Raw genomic sequence first — 17,901 nt, forward strand, 5'->3', positions numbered from 1 at the left:
GAACTTAAAATTATTATCGACAAACCATCACTCGGTGTCATAAATATTAAGTATAGCAATTATCTTGTCAAAAATGATTCGTGTGTCCTTGGCACCAAGAATGTAATATCTTGGAAAAATTAATTTAAGATTACTGTTTTATTAAAAAGGATGAGTTTTACGTTAAGTATTGCAGTACGCTTTCAATTTTCTTTAAAATATTATGTTTCTGAAAAGAAATAAATAATTAGCATACAAATATGGACAATATTAATATTTAAAACCTCCCCACCAATGTTATTTAAATTATTAATTTTAGATTAAGTGATCTGAAATTTCCTATTTAAGTGAAAATATATTGCAGAAAATACTTGCTGGCATGCACTTATTTCATCATAAACAATCAATCTGAAAAATAGAAAGAAAAAAAAGTTTTTTTTCTAAAAAACAATTAATTGTTATAAAAAGAGTAAAAAAACTTGTTAATTAATAAAAAAAATTTTATAATTTTTCATTTATCCACTTTATAACTAAATATTTTTGATAGTTAATTAGTATTTTTATTATTATTTTAATACATTTGCTGTGATAAAAGTTGAGGATAAAAAAAAAAGTATAATTAACTTAAATAATAAATAAAAAAATGATTTTATAAGAATTGGAAACTCCAGACGTTTTTTCATTTACTTTTACTTACTTTAAGTTCAAGAATAAAATGATAATCTCAAGAATAAGATGATATGCTGATTAGAAGAACATATGCAGATAAGAAATTAGTATAATACATAACTTACACACCGTTACGCAAGTAATTTTTTTTTATTCAGATAAAATTATTGAAATAGTAATTATTTATTTACTCAGTTGTTTTCTTTATTTAACTGTCTCTTTCTATTAATTATAACTGCTAAGCAACATAGAAATTTCGCCTAATGTGTTTTAATAATAAAGAAATTATTTTATTATTTTGGAATGCTACTTTGCGATGTTCTTATTTAATAGCAACTATCTTATTTTTTGTTTGCTGACATGTTTCATAATAATATAAAATTTCAGAAGAATAAAATTAATAAAGATATTTGCATGTATACTTTCATACACTGAGAAAAAAACTATGCCATGATTCTGACATTATGGTAACAGCAAAAATCTCGGTACTTTTTACCAAAACACTTTGGTAAAAATAACAATAAAACATATTTTTATAATACGTGATAAAATTTAGTAAATGTAGTTAAATTTGGTAATTATGTTATGATACCTTAGAGCATGACGTGAAAACCATTTATTAGGTTAAATTTATTTTACAGTTTTGTATTCTTCCCTCAATGTGTGTTAATAAGAACCATAATTTTGAAAACCAGAACTTCCGGAGCACCATTAACATATGAAAGGAAAAATTTCCAAACGAATATTTTAAATACAGTACATTATATTTTTTTAAAATCAAAATTATGTCTGTTAAAAAAAACAGAAAATGGACTACTATACAGTACTATACTTTTATCAGAATTTTTTCTCCATGTAGTATTCTTAATATAATCCCATCATCGAAATTTTTTTTTATTTGTAGTTCTTAGCAAGCTTTGATTGCAAAAATAATCGAAAAAGGAGAGAGTACCACTTACTAGAACACCTTAAAATATTAAAATAGATTCCTCGAGAAAGAAAACAATAATCATTATTTCAACTTAAAACTCGAAGGCTACGGTATTAAGTAATTATAACAAACGTTAGATACACATATTTTAAAACAATTTTTTAACGCATTAAGTAATTAACTTGAATACTTGACATTATTTTATTAATTACTACAATATGATCTAAAGAAAAAGTTCAATGCAACTTTATTAGTATTTTGATTGCTTTCCGCGATTTTAGAGCCATTCTTATTTACTTTTTTAAAAAAATGTACTATATTGCTTGAGGTAGAAAATTCCTGCATTTTCTGAACCTTATTTTAAAAAAGAAAGCCTTTTGTTAAGCTTTATTACGTTACTCTTTTAAGCTCTAAATCAGATTATTTTATTTGCATATTTAAGAAATTTTTTTGATTTTGCTTCCAATGATTAAGTATATAATTAATCTGGGATTATAAATCTGTTTTTGACACGAAAACATAGAAAAAACTTTGGAAATCTAATTACCTTATATTTTTTATTTTATTTTTAGAGAGCTTATCGTTTTCTGTTCGGGATATGCTTTTGCAGAAAATCTGACACGCCGAAGCTTAAAGTTTTTGTTGAGAAAAATTTTCATTAAAGTTTCTACCAGGAAAATGAAGTTCGATTCATAAAACCAAAAAAGAATAGTTTAAGTCACATTTATATTTTCAATTATCACACTTATAAATTAAATTGAGTAAGTGTGTCATATAATTAAGAAGTGCTCGCAATTACTAGAATTTCGGGAAGAGCTGAATTCCGACTCAGCAGACATAACCTGAGGGAAACCTGCGCAATTGTTTTCCCACTCAGTCATAAATATGTTCTAAATATTTTATTAATAAACATTAATTATGGACTGAGATAAAAAGTATGATCAAAACTACCAAAATATGGTAAAATTTACCGCATTTTTGGCTCTAAATCTCTAAAACTAAAAAGATGGAACACTAAAAAAGATCGGCAATTTTTATCGAAGCGCTTTGATAAAGATTTTGGTAGAATTAACAATGAAACTTTGTTTTACAATATGTGGTAAAATTTGGTAAATGTGACAAGATTTATTAATTTTATCATGATACTATAGAGCGTGACATAAAAATTCTTTATTAGGTTAAAATTATTTTTCAAGTTTATATTTTTTTCTAAATGTATGGTAATATTTTTTTCCATTGCCCACCTGGAGAATGACCTTCCGTCATACAGGCATCTGAAAGGCAGATTTTTTGGTGACTCTTTCAGAGGCACCATAGGTGAGCCAACGTTGCTTCCACAGTAAGGACAGATAGTACAGAGATGAACATCCATGCTCTGTCCGGGTTTCGAACCCAAAACCTTTCTGAGATAAGGTCAGCTCCCCAACCAATACACAGTCCAGTCGGCGGTATGGTAATATAAGAATTATTATTTAAAAAAACCAGAATTTCCGGTATATCATTACCATATGAATTATGGTTTTCTAACTAGAAATGTCATTATCATACAGTACGGTAATTTGACCAGATTATTTTTCAGCTTGTATTATTTTTATTTATATTTTATTTAACATACTTATTATCAGTATTTTTATGTAATTATTGATAAGATATTTAAAGTTTTTTTCTCCATAATATGAAAGTTTAAGAGCTATATATATATATATATATATATATATATATATATATATATATATATATATATATATATATATATATATATATATATATATATATATATATATGACATTTTTACAAAAGTGATATTAAATTATCAGCTGTTTCTTAGCATTGTTTTCAGATAGATGAACAGAACTTTTGTAAGCTTCTAGATTATCAACTATTCAAAAGCACAATATACGAAAATTTTTAATTTTTTATTGAAATTGTAAGGTTTTTGAGATAAAACGTTTTCCTGACCAAAATAAAAGTGTGGTTTATCATGGTTTATCAATATACTGCTCCAAGCCCTTATATATATATATATATATATATGTTACTGGAGTACTGTAATTATGAACACAGGACATTTTTAATGTTTAAATCATTATATTGCTATCACGCTAAAATAGTGATCAATTTTCGATCAACTATGTTTATTTATACTTAAAATAACAGAACTATTAAGATATCTTAAAATTTTTCAAATAGTGGAAGGAAGGCAAACAGTGTACTCCTACCATCGATGGGTCAAATTGTAATTACAAATTTCAACACAATAATACTCAAATTAAGAAATTTTTATTAAACATCGACGCATTTATTGATTGCAAGACGTATTTATTGACGCTTTTGCATGAAAAATATTTTGGCGACAAATTGTTTATAAACTTAAGTTTTCGAAAGAAATATAATAAAATAACTCAATACGAGCACGTTTGTGATAAATCCATTCATTCATCCGAATTTATAACTGTTTAATACTATTTATCATAGAGTTTTACAACAAATTTAAGCTAAATACACGTTCTTCGTACAAAGTAAAAATCTAACAAAAAAAGAAACTCTCATGATAAACACTGTACAATTTTGAACAAAAATAAATTTAAATTATTTCAATTTTTAATTATTATTTTTGTAATAAAAATTTTAAATTAAAATAATAAAAAAAAGTTTATTATTATTTGTTGCTTTTCTCGACGGTTTTAACATATACAATGATGAAAAAAAGTTCAGCTCATCAAAAGAAAGATTAACAAGGTACTCAACATCATTTGACACCGAAAATAGTGTTATTGATCCGGGCGAACCAATTTAAGTAATTTTCCAGATGAATCTGCAATTTAGTACAAAACTTAGTTTTTTAACTTCTTGTCTCAAACTTGATACTTAATGATACTGGGGATACTTAAAATTGAATTTATTGAAATGAACTTAAGGAAACGTGTTTTGCTTAATCTAATAACGTAAAGTTATTGGTAAGAGCAACTAACAATAATAATAAATATTTATATAATTACAAGAAATTTACATATAATTTTAGTTTTTTAAGTGTGTTTGTATATGCTTTTCCGTTTTGTATTAATTTTTCAGAGTCAATTAATACCGATTGAATGATTATTTAATAATCTTTTTTTTCTCATATGAAATACAGTTAACAAAAAACATTAAAATGTAATAAGCTTATGATAAAACATGTAAAACTATTCCAATATTTAAACAACATATATATATATTTTTCACTTGCAAAAAAATCATAAATTTTGGATGTTTGTTGTAGGTGCTCTTTTCTTGGTATTACTTTTTCTTTTGACTAACCATTATTTTATTTTGTCGCAGTAAATGCAATGGTACTGATCTATATTCAGAAATTTACAAAAGTATGATATTCTGATGCTAAGGTAAAGTTCTAAATTCCTTCTGAAAGTTTTGAATTTTTCATGCAAAAGTTTCACTTTTAAAAACCAAAAAAGAACGATAAAGAAAACCAATTCTTATTGTTTAATCCAAAATGTTAGAAAAATGAAAATAAAATGCATAGAGATATTCATCTTTCTTTATTCCCACATTTTTTATTTGATTTATTCCAGACACTAAAAATAATTCAAGCATATTTTGAGTTAAAAGTAACTTTGAAAGCGGTTCTAAACATAAAATTCCAAAAATAAAGGAAAGAGAATTGCGCAATTTGATTACAACAAGCCAATAAAGTAAAAAAAAAACAAATTTTATCGATAAAAGGGAAAGCTTTAATTTTCACTTAGAATACGGTAATGTGTGAAAGAATTCCGTTTGAGACCTAAAGTAAATTTGGATTAAATGAACAATTCTAGTAAATAAGAATAAAAAAAAATCATACTCTCACTTTAAAATCCATTTTCTAGGTTGATTTATTACCGAGAAGTGTTCTAAAGTATCCACCAACAAATAATCTTAAGGTAAGCCATTAGTTTCTTGCGTAGAAGTAAAAACGTAATTTAAATAGGTGGGTATTAGGTTAAAACGACTTTTAAAAGAAATTTAAAAGCAGGATACTCAAATTAAATCTTGTAAAAAGTCATTCAACATAAACTTTTTCCACTTGTTCCATAACGATCTTAAAACGCTGCTCCATTAATCGAAATTTACTTCGCCGCTTAAATAATAAACAGCATAATAAAAAAGAAAGGCAAAAATAACCGATGGTTGCATTTTCTGCTTTCTTTCCTGCATTAAGTCTAAGTAAACACGTTGCCACGTAAATCTTAATGTAATGGCAGCAGTTTGTGCCTTTAGTAATTATGTAGCATTTGTTATAATAGCTAGGGTAGAACACCCCAGTTTCGAATCTCTTATTCTTCTGGTTCTTTTGCCATATCACGCATATCATGGTCGATAAAACAGGTCAATGGGCCTTACTTCATTTTATTATTTTCACCCCATATGCAGTCAGAGATAACGGACTAGGGTATATATATAAAAAAAGATATAGTGTGAAATAGATTATTTAGATTGAGAAAAATGACTGGAATTCGTTCTTTAAAATGGCATGAAAATGAAAGAATCTGATTTCTTTAAAAGGTAAAAAATGTCAGTGTTGCAAAATTTTAATGCTTTAAAGCACACCTCATAAATTATTTTGCATCACGTGTATGGTTGCATAAGTTTAACATTTAGGGTTGAATGTTTTAAAATCGGGTTCTAGAACGTTTTGTATAAATCACCAAAAAAAACGTGATTTGTTATTTATTTTATTGATAGTGAAGTCATGTACAATATCGGCGGTGAGTTTGAAAAATAGTTTATTCCAATAAGTCTTTTATTTTTGAATTTCAGTGAAACTGATTTTAAATTTTTTTTTGATGAATTATTACTTGAAGTTTTGTATTATTCATTTCGAAATGAATTGTTTAAATGTTAATTTAGATGCAATTGTGAGGTCTATAAAAATACTGATTTGGATTTCACTCACGGAAAAAAACATCCTAATAAAATTACCGAATTGTATGGTAATGACACTTCAGGTAAAAAAAAACAACAACGTAATTCTGGTAATAAAAACCAAAATATACTGTATCTAAATCATTCATTTGATAATTTTCAGTTCATATAGTAACGGTTCAGAAAAAAAATCAGGTTTTCAGAATTTTTTATAGTACTTATTACATACAAAACTGAACTAAGAATAAATACAAAACTGAAAGGAAAATTTAACCGAATAAATGAATTTTATGCCATGTTCTAAGGTATTTTGATAAAATTATCAAATCTTACAAAGCTTTGGTAAAAATTACTGAGATGTTTGGTGATTCCATAGATTCAGAAGCATGGCAAATTTTACCATGTTTTGAACATCGCTTTAAAACTAACACCTCAGAAAATGGCGATACAATTTTATTTCATAAAATATAATATCGACTGTTAAATATATTATTACATCCATTTTTTACTTCATGTATCAGTTCAACAGCTGATTAATTCAAAAATACATTCATAGACAAAAAAATTAGCGCACCAAGAAGGAGTCGGAGAAGGATTTTACATACGTAATGACTACTTTGATGCAAGTAAATGATTAGAAAATCAAAGAAAAACGATAATCTTTGATTTTCTAATTATTTACTTATATCAAAGTAGTCATTACGTATGTAAAATTTCGTTTCATTTTGACTCCTTCCTGTTGCGCTAATTTTTTTGTACATGAGTGTATATTAAAATAAAATTTTTGAGAGCGTCAGAAATTTGCTGAAAAAGTTTTAATATCATTAAAAATGAAATAGTGCATATAATTACTATTTCTATTCATTTTAAATAATAAACAGAATTTCATTATAGATATAAGTTGTTCGTAAAGTTTGAATATGGTTAAATATCTTGAGAATTCCGCATCAGATGGAAAATCTAAAACTCCATGTAAAAAATATGTATTTTCAAAATATGCATTTAATGATACATAACTTGATCTCCCAACCTCACTTCCTGGATGCAAGAAACTTTAAAATATTAAATATAATTTTTCTTTTTTAAATACCAGATTAGGATTTTTCATTAAAAGAAATACCAGTTCAACTTAGCTGTCTTTGAAGTTTGGTTTAAAAATGGTACTGTAAATCGCAAAATGTAAATAAGGTAGAAATTGCTTCAAATGAAAATCTCTCGTGAAATGCACACCAGAATGAAAAAATAAAAAGAGTCGTGTTTAATATTTTGAAAAATCCTAACTAATGGAGGCAAACTAGTCGCAAATTATGTTTACCCCTACCTCATCTCTTTAGGTAGAGGTTGGAAAAGGGTCAAATTTGATATAATTGGACAAATATTTTTTTTCAAGTTTTCATTCTTACATTTTTATATTTTTTTATCCGGTGCAAATTTCTGAAGTTATTTGATAGTTACCATACTTTTATGATTCTCCGTATAATATATTGGTCAAATAAAAAGAGAATAACTATTCGAATTTTACGTTTAGACAAGATAAGTTAAATGGACATTGCGGAAAGAGACAATCAGTGTTTTTATCATTACGCTGTTGCTTAAGGGGTAAATCCTCACAACAAATTTTCTCTGTATTGTTTGTCTATGAGAACAATGGAGTGAATAAAGTTTCAATAATAGCCACTTATAACAGATACAATATGACAGCCAGAAATAGCAGATACAATACAACAGCCAGAAATAACAGATGTTTATTGAATCCATATTTTTTTGCATACCAGGCTAAGTGCGGAATGTTGCTGGAAGTTAAATATTAATTATTGACATAAATATTTACTCCTTCCTTGTTTGTTCTATATGGAATTGCCTTTAAATAAGTCAGAATCGCTCAGCAACGTAGGCTAGATGTACAAGTTAGATATTAAATAGCAGTTTTTGTTGTCATTGCATTTCGAGTAAAGTTGAAATTAAACGAATTTATTGCGTAAAACTCTGAAGTGAATGTAAGATTAATTAGTTTTGAAACTTTCTTGTAATCACTGAAGTTCCTCAGCGGCTTCGGGGCACGAGTTTGTGTCTCTTTCTGCCACAACTGCATTTTCGCCTCTAGGCCCCCATGGTGAATTTAATTGGATATTTCAAGTATGAAGTAGGCCTATAATAAGGTCTTGAAGCAAAAACAAAATAAAAAACAATCGAAAATAAACGGTATGGAAAATCCTTTATTAGGAAACTATTGTCTATGAATTACCATTCATTTTTGCGTGTAAATATGAATGGTAACTTGATAATCTTTGATAATCTTTCACTTGATAATCACTTGATAATCTTTCTTGGCAGGCCTGTGTTGATGATTTTGTTTTACATATTCAAGGAAAATAATATGGTGAGCTATGGATCTAGCCTCACCTAACTGTATTTAAAGCTTTAAGTTTATTTAACACCGTTGGCAACGTCCGGTTGACAACTGTAGTTGTAATTTGGTTTTTCATTTTTTTCAGCTTTACTTTCCATTCTCGGCCGTCAGATCAGATGGTTGTGTTCTTGTTTTAGTTAATAAATTTAGTTTACGTATAAATGATATTTATTTCTTTATGTATAACGCTCAATAGACCCTCGAACACACGGGGACCTAAAAGTGGTGACCCGTTTGGGCATAGAACACGTACAGTTTGCAAATAGAATGTGTTTCTTTCATGGTGGTGTCAACTGGCGTTTAGTAAGCTTATTCTAAGACATAAATGTTGTTACTTATTTCAAATATTAGATGAAATTTAAATTTATAAATAATGTAAATTTTTTAATATTTCTATAAAGTTAATTGAACTTTTCAAAATATTCTGTCATTATATTTGACATTTAATAACTACTTTTCAATTTCGTAAACTTTGTTGCTTTAATCTTAATTTACTATAAATTTCAATTACAATGTGTTAAAAGCAATGAATTTTTATATAAGAAATACAATTAATTAGCTTCAACTTTATCACTTACAATAATTTTAACTTAAAATGAAGTATTCTTCAACTGTATTTTGCATTCTTTCTCAAAATGCATTTATTAACTTATGTTTAGGGCAAAAGCTAGTTTTATTCTGCAAGATGATAATTATTAAGCTATATTTTTAAAAAAATCGTGATTTGTTGGCACATGTTAATAACTTTTGAACCATTTTAATGATTCAGATAAAACTTAGTAATTGTATACAAATTACATTGAGATTATTTTAGCTTGCGTGCTCTGATTTTATTTTATTTTATAACCGGTGAACAGCCGACCCAATTTTTGGATTCACGACTACCAATTTTCTACTCCGAGGCCTTGTGGATTTTGAACTCAATCCAGAAGACAAGAGAACTCCTGTATCCAGTATTGGGAAATATTTGCCTTCGTGGAGGACTCTTTGATGGAACTAACCTGCATTTGCGTGACATGGTGAAGCGAACAACGAAAACCTCCCACAGTTAGCCTGATGACAAGGGGGACTCTAACCCATGATCCATCTACTACTGGGAATATTTTAAGTCAGCACTGTGGTCAGTGGAAGCCGGGTACGGAATTCGTATCGACCAGCCTTGCTGGCATTCGAACCCGGTTCAGCTCATGTGGAGGCGAATGCCCTCTATCCCCTGAGGCACCGCGATTCTGTGTGATGTTTTTTCCCCCTGGAAAATATTGCAATTTTGCTTTTCTGAGCATGAATTGATTATTTCTTTTCTTCTCAGTGTAGGAAAATAATTTTATCAGCTTACAACACACATATGTTGAAAACTAAATTTATTAAAAGACGTATCCCTAAATCTCCAATCATAATACAAAATTTTTATTATATATTAATTTAGTTTCATGTAATAAAATAATTGTAACAATTAAAAAGAAATGTAATAACATACATCAATCACACCATTTTTGCATAACTAAGAAAACACATACACAAAATTGATAAAGTTTGATTGCTTAAAAGGGTAAAAACACAATTTCTCCACTTATTTCCTTTTCCACAATAATAAAAAAAATATCTTATTTTAAAACTGAAACACTATTAATAAATTTCATAGAAGGAAAAGAACCACAAATTATTAAATTAAGAAAAAATCGTTATATAAGTACTTTAAACGATGCTGCAAGTCGGTGACTAAATAAAATTAATTTTGTTGAAAAAAACGATTACGAATAACACCACTTAAGCAGAAGTTATTAAACTTTTTCATATTATCATTTACTTATTCTTTAAATTGTAGTTTGATTAAATTTACTTGTAATGAGATTTATTAAATAAAAACAAAATTCTAAAAAATTTCTGATTTAAGAAGTTAATTAAGTTTTGGATAAGTGAATTAATTCTTATAAGAATGTGTCTCTTTTTTTACTTAATAAAAAAGGTTTTTATGTGTAAAAAATAACGGAAACACTCTATTTTAAATTGTAATGCATTTGTAATAATTGGCTTTAAAATGCATTTGATTAAATATTTTTCCAATGAATATATAACGAATTTTAATTGTATGTTTACTAAATTTGTTAAGTCCTTATTTTAAAAGAACTATCATTTTGTAATTTATAAAAGAAACATCAATTATAAAGTAAATTCTATTCGTAAAGTACATTAGATCATTAATGAATCCTAAATTTTCACTATGCTTATTTTTCGGGAAAAAAATAGAACAATGGAGGGAAAATGAAAATTATAATTACTTTTAAATAGTAAAATAAAACTTAAAAGCGTGCTGGTTAAAATTAAGCACTGTGAGTTGTAGGTTATTTGCAAATTCAGGAAAAAAGAAAATATGAAATGTTTCCTCATTTCCTTAAAAGAAAGAGGATATTTTCTAGATCAAAGGTGTTATTAATTGATGTACTTAAAGAACTAAAATCAGTAATTATCGAAAAAAAAGTTCACACATTTACACTAAATGTGATGATGATACGAAATATTCAAATAGTTTAAAAAAAGTATTCACGATAAAACGTTAAATTATTTGTGAATGGGGTTAGTAGAAGAAATTCAGCGCTGTTCTTAAATGATGCTACTCTTAGAGGAGTTGGAGTGATTCTCTAAATTTAAAAAAACATTTTAGTCTTAAAAATTGCAGCGGTCTGTGAAAAGGGAATGTATATCTTCACACATTTTGGTTAAAATGGAACATTTAAAATCAGCAGAATAAATATTTCTAAACAACGAGTTATTATATTTTTTAGTATTTTTCATCAATGTTTCCTCAAAATTACTCCCCTGTCAGTACTTACTCATTTATCTTCCCGCCTTCGTCACTATTCTTTTCTTTGTTCCCCTCTACGCTTGGACAAGAAACATTTTTTTTCCTGCAGAGCTCATCTTCACTATGTAATAACTCTCGGGGGGAACTGATTTTTCCATGATATAGATTAATTAAAGCTTAGTAATCCTCGAAATGAAAGTGATGGCGATCCAATCTCCATTTTTGTGACAAATGGACATAAACAGCTCATCTTCACTATGTAATAACTCTCGGGGGGAACTGATTTTTCCATGATATAGAATAATTAAAGCTTAGTAATCCTCGAAATGAAAGTGATGGCGACCCAATCTCCATTTTTGTGACAAATGGACATAAACAGCTCATCTTCACTATGTAATAACTCTCGGGGGGAACTGATTTTTCCATGATATAGAATAATTAAAGCTTAGTAATCCTCGAAATGAAAGTGATGGCGACCCAATCTCCATTTTTGTGACAAATGGACATAAACTGCTTTTCCTCCTTGGTCTTCAAATATCATTAAAATGCACTGTTAAAGTTTAAAAGTAAATGTTGAAACATGATATAATAACATGTGTTTGTTTCGAAACTGTTAGTATAAGTATAAACTTATGTAACGTAGCGCGCAGTGTGACAAAGGGGTAATATATATATATATATATATATATATATATATATATATATATATATATATATATATATATATATATATATATATATATATATATATATATATATATATATATATATATATATATATATATATATATATATATATATATATATATATATATTTATTTATTTATTATTTTTATTTTTTATTTATTTTTTTAAATAAATACGAATAGGAAGTACATTGAAAATCTCTTGAATAAAAACCCATTACATGTATGTTTAAGTAAACAAGTATTGCATATAAACTCGTGCAAAACATGCATTTATTAAAGCACAACAGTGAGACTAATAATTTGGTCTAATTATTATAATATTCTAATATATTACCTGATATAATAATTATTCTATATTTCTATAATATATCTTCTAATTTATCCAATAGTCGAATTTTTATTATATATCGTAAAATTTAACCGATTGATACGCGAACGCAAACAAGTGTTAACAGGTTTCAGTCGCGTAAAAACAATAAAACTGTATAGTATCATAGAATCATAGTATCATAGAATCATAGAATATAGTATCATAGTATCATAGATTTTTCATAGAATATTATAGTACACCTAATAATTTCGCCAAATTATAATCTATTAGTATTATACAATCTGGTATCAAAGAAAGTAGGTATAAACTGTCTTACGTTTCAAAAATTGGATCGCATCTGTTAATACCATATTGCAGAAGCTATGTAACTGTGTTAAGGACAACTATGTTAAATGAAATAACCACATCATTTGATACATTTTATTAACCATGTAACAATTTTACTCACAAATCTACACAAACACTATCACCAGCAACAACAAAACTTTTCAATTCAACAAGATGGAGTTTAAAATTTAAGAAAATTATTCGAAACGCTACAAATATGATCCGTTGCATAAGAAAAATAAACAATAAGTTTGAAATATCACAAATCATAATGATTTTATAGTTTTACATACCTTGCACAAGAGTTTTACATACTTTTCAATTTCATACAAAAATAATTTGGTTTATTGTATTTTCTGACGAAATATTAAAAGATCCCAAAAATAGGATTGGAAAAAAGCACTAAACTGAAATAAGAAATATAATTAGAAATCATGAAATATAATTAGACATGACATCAAAAAGTGAATAATTTAACTTATTTGCAGTATTAAATTGAAGAATTAAAAAGTATTGATAATTTAAATATTATAAATTGAGTTTTGTATTAAAAAAAAAACCAACTAAAAAGGGAATTTTTAGAAACACAAAATGTTTCTTGCTCCGAAAAGCACAAGTTAAAAAAGAGATTAATTTTCAGAAAAATTTATTCCAAATTTAGCATATCTTTTTAGAAGAAATTAAAAATATAGAGCATAGTTCTTTCTTTAACAATTGTCCTCTTTTAAATTTTAAATGAATATTTAATTTACATTTTACTTTAGAAGAAACATGTTGAATTCAGTTTAAAATTTTACATAATTCTCAAGCATTTCCTATAAAACAATTTAATAGCTAATAATTTGTTATGTTATACCCATATTCGACAAATATATTGTTAGAAAGCATATGAATGATGCCTTTTTTAATCTTTTGCCAAATTACACTTAAATACTTTAAAATGGTTTAAAAATTTTTATACCTTAAAATTCAAAATTGTTCGACTGTTATTAAATAAAAAGCAATGGATTTTTACAAAAATTTCTTTCTTTCATGAAATTATTTTTGGAAAAATGAATTTTATAATTGAGTGCAAAAATTTTTTAATTCGCTTAAGAAAATCTCGAGACATGGTGACATACGCAAAAAGTAAAATTATCATTAGGAGGTCGAAATTTTTGATCTACTCCCTATATATTAGGGATCTAAAATCAAAATCCTTTGAAAAATAGGTATGTTAATTCAGAGAAAGTGCGTTTTTGTGTCGGATATCATGACTTAAAATATTGTCTGCACTAGTTAATTAGCCTATTTTGAGATCACCCCCTCAAACCATTAAGATTGAGTCATAGAACGTAAGGATCAGATCATTAGATCAAAAGTTATTCAGGGTAGTCTGTTTTTTTTCTTCCTTTTCTTATGGCGCATGGTACAAATATTACGATTCAGCAATATTTCTGATTGGATGAGTGTGGCATGAATTAAGTTTTAAAGAAAACTCTCATGAGAGTTTCTAAATGTAGGCAAATATTTGGAAAACATTATGGGTAAAAGTATCACAGCATACTTTAACATTTAAAATTTTAAGAACAGTTTTGATAACTTAAAACGAGATAATGAAAAAGAAAATAAACGGTTTTAAAATTATTTCCAGAAATAAAATTTAACTAGAAATGTTCGTTATTTTTTTAAAAATTTTATAATCTGCCTTTTTTAAAAAATACATCTAAAAACTAAATGGAGCTTTTTGGTCCGTGGAAACTTTTAAAATATGAAGCATGCAGTTTTGTAAGTTTTTTCCAGTAAAAAATAAAAATTAAAAAACATTTTCCTGTGTGAAATAACAAGTAAATAAATTTTTCTAGTGTAAAATAACAATTAAATACATTGTTATTTAACCATTTTTTCCGAGAAATTTGTGACGGAGAACTATCTGAATAAATATTTTTTTATTATCACTGTGACGTATATTTTTCAGAGTTTAGCTTTTGCTAATTTGAAGGGTTCTGATCACATCTATAAAATATTAGTAATTCAATTAGAGGTAACACTTCCTTTTGAGAAATCTTTAAACAACGCTAGTTTTTTTTAAAACTTAAAACTAGTATTGACAAATTCGACTTAATGAAAATATATAATTATTCAACTTGACAATAATCCTATGTTTTTATGATAGATCGAAGATGAAAGTTCTATGAATAAAATATTGCAACTGAGTTCTGAATATAATTAAAACAAATGTCATAAAAAATTGTGTTCCACTAAATGATTTTTCCAATAGTGCATTTTATTTCTTAAATAAAGTATTATTTTCATGCACGAAACTTTTTTTTGTGTCTTAATGAATGTAATTTAAGCATTTTTAAATGAAAATAACATCCCGTTTTATAAAATTTCAATACTTGGACAAAAATGGGTTAAAATAAACAGTATTTAACTTCAAATAACTGTGACGAAGAAGCAAATTATATATAGTTATAGAAATAACTATCTCAATAACTATTATAATAAATAACTATTTCACAATAGAAATAACTATACTTGGTCAAAATAACTATACTTGGCCAAAAATGGGTTAAAATAAACAGTATTTAACTGCAAATAACTGCGATGAAACAAACTATATAAAGTTATTTCTATTTCACAATACTTAGCTTTTATTTTTTGATACCAAAAACACTTAAATAGAATTCAATGCCTTTATTCAATTTAAATCCAGACATATGCACAAAGATAATATCATGAGTTTTCTTTTTCAATTTCACTATCCTTAAATTTTATTTATCTCTTGAATTCAAAATACCTTTGTTAATATAAATTATGGATAGCATGTCAGAAACAGCATATTAATGAAAACTGAAGAAAAAAACTGATGATCATTAATTTTTATGACGTAAGACTTTGAATTGAGTTACAACTGGTTTAATATTACATTTGTGATGGTCAGCATAAATAAATGCAAAATTTTTATTATGTTTATGCAAATTGTTGTGAAAGTTTATTACACATACCACACGAAGGATTTTATTTTATTATTTTATTTGAACAGTGGGCTAACTTCACGAATTAAAAAACTCGAGTTAGTCATACTATCGCGATCGGAGAAAACTTTCTAATGCAATTTGAAACTAGCATTTAGCTTCTTTTTGCTCCCTAACAGATGACATAACAATTAAATGGGATAGAAAAGCAATACGCTTATTGGAAATTAGAAACCTGATTCTCAAAATAGACTAAGAGTTGGCTCTCTATTCTAATGAAGTATATAATTCAATATATATATATATATATATATATATATATATATATATATAATGATTCATTATCTATAATAATATACACAACGCAAATGCCATAAGCTGATATTCAAATTCTCAGATTTTTCGCTTTATTTACCGGCAAAATAAAAGTAAAAAATAGATTCGCTCATAATTAAAATAGAAGAAGAGTTGTTTCGTTTTATGTGACCGAAATATATCAATCGTCGTCAAAATGAAAATGCCGATGATGAAAGCTTTATAACTGGTAGGAGAATAAGAAACCCAGTTTCCAAGGAAAAAAAATAAATAATAGGGAAAAAATAAAGGAAAAGGTAAGAGAAACACCGTAACCGATAGGACTGGAGTAACTGAAGAATGATATTTTCAAGTGTAATGCAGAGGTGGAGCTGAACTGGGATCATTTACTAGAAAATGAACTGCGTAGTTACTCTATACATACAATTTGAATTCTTGTTCAAAATCTACTAAAAGGATTAATGTATTTTATCCATGTATTCTTTGTTAGTAAATTATGTTAGAGATCTAGCAATGTTAAATTACTAATTTAAAGTTTCAGTTGAAATCTTGTTTTTCCGAGGAATTCAGAAATATTGTACATCTTTACGTAATAAAAAATTAGTTATTTATCAATGATGAAGTAATATAGAACAAATTTTGACCCTTAATTTCAATGTTTAAAAAAGTGCATTCTTATAAATTGTCTAATTGACAAAAAAGCATTGTATCAAGATAATGTAATGTTTCTCTACAATGCATTTAATAAAATGTTTCGAGTTAGTTGGTTTTTTGCTGAGTCATTCAAACTCAAATGGAAATATAATGTACAGTGAGTCATAAAAATTGATCTAATGATCGAATCTGTACGTTCTAGGAATTGTATCGAATTTTAACTATACGACTTTTTTTTAAATTCGATTTTCTTAAAATATTTGACCGATTTCGGTCAAATTTTGTATTTTGCCATTTAAAATTACGTTAACAATTAAAATTTAAAATCACGAAAAGAAATTTATACCTTATAATTCAAAATTCTTTCCACTATTATTAAATAAAATAATAAAAAATAATAAATATTTACTAAAAGTTATTTTTTGCATGGAATTCCTTTTGAAGTGATGAATATTATAATTGTGAGCAGCAAAATTTTTCGATTTACTTAAAAAATTCTCGAGATATGGCGAAATAAGCAAGAAATAAAATCACCATTAAAGGGTTCAAATTTGAATAGCTCTCTAGATTGCTGCTACCCCTAAAATGTTTTGGTCAGAAATCTAAATCGATCAAAAAAGGCATATTTATTGTGTCTGATTTTGTACCTTAAAATATTGTCTGAATTGATTAATTAGCATATTTGAGGACACCTCCTTAAACCATTAATATTAAGTCCTCGAAAGTGAAGATCTGATCATTAGATCAAAAGCTTTTCAGGGTGGTCCGTTTTCTTTGGAGCACTGTACACTAAAATAATGTGGATAGTGCGTAAAATGGTATTATGTCAAAGTTGTTTAGTTGCTGAAGGTGAAGGTTTTTTGTTTTAGTTTGGTCCTTTAATTTTTAAACAGATATAAAGTAAGTGGATTGTTGTAAAATAATTTTGTTAGTG

The sequence above is a fragment of the Parasteatoda tepidariorum genome, chromosome 6 (genome assembly GCF_982258835.1).
Source record: "Parasteatoda tepidariorum strain Cologne lab strain chromosome 6, Ptep-v5.0, whole genome shotgun sequence".
NCBI lineage: Eukaryota > Metazoa > Arthropoda > Arachnida > Araneae > Theridiidae > Parasteatoda > Parasteatoda tepidariorum.